Source organism: Chrysochloris asiatica, unplaced genomic scaffold, assembly GCF_000296735.1.
Source record: "Chrysochloris asiatica unplaced genomic scaffold, ChrAsi1.0 scaffold00031, whole genome shotgun sequence".
In the NCBI taxonomy this organism is placed as follows: Eukaryota; Metazoa; Chordata; class Mammalia; order Afrosoricida; family Chrysochloridae; genus Chrysochloris; species Chrysochloris asiatica.
The window spans coordinates 2,093,074-2,095,993 of NW_006408549.1; the positions used below are offsets into that span (position 1 = coordinate 2,093,074).

The 2,920-nt window shown below is 37.9% G+C and overlaps 1 pseudogene; it reads left to right on the top strand.

The window, feature by feature from the left end:
* Positions 1–662: 662 nt before the first annotated feature.
* LOC102840171 lies at positions 663–1,184 on the top strand (annotated as a pseudogene).
* The last annotated feature ends 1,736 nt before the right edge of the window (positions 1,185–2,920 follow it).

The window sequence follows — 2,920 nt, forward strand, 5'->3', positions numbered from 1 at the left end:
GACATACGATAGGATGAATGTAAAGCTAATGTTCTCCCATGTAAACTATCACATAATTCACAATAAAATATTAAAATAATAATAATATACCCAAAGACCAGTGAGTTATGTGGTGACATCAAGAACATCATACAGTAAGAAAGCAAAAGGTCATTAAAAGACAGGAAAGAAAGAAAAGACCAAAATGGATATCAGAAGACACTCTGAAACTTGATCTCCAACATAGAAATTCTAAAGTGAATGGAATAAATAAAGAGGTAAAACAGCTGAACAAAAAATTCCAAAGGGCAGCTCAATAAGACAAATTCAAGTTTTATAATGAAATGTGCAAAGACCTGGCTTTATAAAAATAAAAAGGGAAAAACATGCTCAGCATTTCTCAAGCTGAAAGTATGAAGAAAAGATTCACATCATGACTTGTGATATTGAAGGATTCGATGGGCAAAATGGACTCCTGTTGTGGTATTGTAGGATCCGTACTGGACTGCAAACCACAAGGTCAGCAGTTCAAATCCACCAGCTGCTCCTTGGAAACCCTATATAGGATCACTGTGAGTCTGAACCAACTCGAAGGCACTTAACAACAACAACAACATGGGCAAAATATTGAATGACGCTAAAAGCATCAAAAGAAGATGGAAGGGAGGAGCTCACTCCGGAAGATGGTGGCAGCAGCTGAGTTGACACTGTTTGAGAAATCCCTGGGACTGAGTAAAGAGAATAAATATAGTGCCTAGGGCAAGCACCAGATTCCAGTTCTCCAAACAAACAATGGTCCAACTCTAACAGGGCTGACTATGATAGCAGCTTATCTAGTCAAGCAAGCCAACAAAGACTATTTGCTTGGGAACAATGCGGAAGAAAAAGCAGTTGTTCAGCAGTGGTTAGAGTACAGGTAACTCAAGTAGATGGACACTCCAATAAAGACGACGTCCGCACTCTCCTGAATAATCTTAATTTCTATCTTGAAGATAAAGTCTACCTTACAGGCTATAACTTTACGTTAGCAGATATCCTTTATACTATGGACGTCATCATTTTATATTTGACTGACAGTTCAAGAAAAGGAGAAGTATCTGAACGTGTCTCACTGGTTCTGTCACATTCAGCATTGTCCAGGCATCAGGCAAGATCTGCCCCGTGTCGTCTTTATCATGAACAGACTGTACACCAATTCCCATTAGAAGCTGCCCATGCGCTGCAGAAGAGAGCTTAAAAACGTCGCAAATGGAATAACATAATTGATATCAAGTCATTATTTGTTGGAGTAGAAGCTAAACTTTTAAAAGTGTAAACTTTTATTTGTCCTTTATTTATAGAACTTAAATTTAAAAAATGAATGCTTTATTTGTCCTTTGGTTGAAATTTTGCAGATTTTTATGTAAAAATTCAACTGCTGTCTCCCCAAAAAATGTGAGTCAAGATCAAGTTATAAATTACCTTGTTTTATAGATGAAATTTGCTTTAATAAAAGTTGCAAATCAGTGACTGGATCTTAAAGGAACAACTAGATGGTCCTCTCCATACTTGATGTAGTTGCCTATTTATTAACCTCTGTTTCATATTTTAAAATGTATTTCCCCCGTGACTATTTAGCTAGTTTATTTATTAAGATCTGTAATAAATTGTGCCAAGGATATAGAAAGGAAGCGAGGTGAATTTGTTTTCAGATATTTATGTAAGCTAGTAAAAACGTGGCTGGAAAAAAAAAAAAAAAAAAAGATGGAAGGAATACACAGAGTCACTTAACAAAAAGAAATGGTTGATGCTCAACCATTTCAAAAGGTAGAATATGACCAGGAGCCTATGATACTGAAGGAGAAGTCCAACATGAACTGGAAGCATTGGCAAAATACAAAGCTCTGGGAATTGATGGAAAACAAATTGAAATATTTCAACAAACTGAGGCAGTACTGGAAACACTCATCTATGCCAAAAAATTTGGAAGACAGCTATCTGGACAACTGATTAGAAGAGATTCATATTTGTGCCCATTCCAAAGAGAGGTGACTCAACAGAATGTGGAAATCATTGGATAATATCATTAATATCACATGCAACTAAAAGTTTGCTAAAGATAATTTAAAAACAGCTACAACCATATATTGATAGAGAAGTCCAAGAGGTTCAAGCTGGATTCAGAAGAGTATGTGAAATGAGGGATAGATAGCATGGCTGATGTCAGATGGATCTTGGCAGAAAATAAAAACCAGAAAATGTTTACCTGCATTTTATAGACTATGCGAAGGCTTTGGTTAACATTGGGACAAATGAGTGAAATTAATTAATCAATAACAAAAGGACAAATTTTGTATGACATCACTATTGTAAAATTCAAGAAAAGGTGTTCATACTAAAAGAAACATTCTTTGGTGGTTACAAGGGGTGGGAGGGAAGGAAGAGTAATTTACTGTTTTGAGGGTTGCTGTTGCTACTACTATTGTTGTTGTTGTCAGGTGCCATCGAGTCGGAGCTGACTCATAGCAACCCCATGCACAGCAGAATGAAACAATGTCTGATCCTGTACCAACCTCACTACCACTGCCTGCCACACTTGACGCCATCAATGATGCCACCTGGCCGATCCATCTCGTTGGGGGTCTTCCTCTTTTTCTCTGACCCTCCACCTTACCCAGCATGACATCCTTCTCCAGCAACTGTCCCCTCCTGACAATATGTCAAAAGTATGAGAGACGAAGCTTAGCCATCCTGGATTCCAAGGAGCACTCTGGATGCACTTCTTCAAAAACAGATCTATTGGTTCTTTTGGCAGTCCAGGGCACTTTTAGTATTCTCCTCCAACACCACTCAAAGGCATCAGTTCTGATCTTCCTTATTCACTGTCCAGCTTTCACATCCATATGAGGTTATTGAAAATACCATGGCTTAGGTCAGGTGCACCTTAGTCCTCAAGCTGACA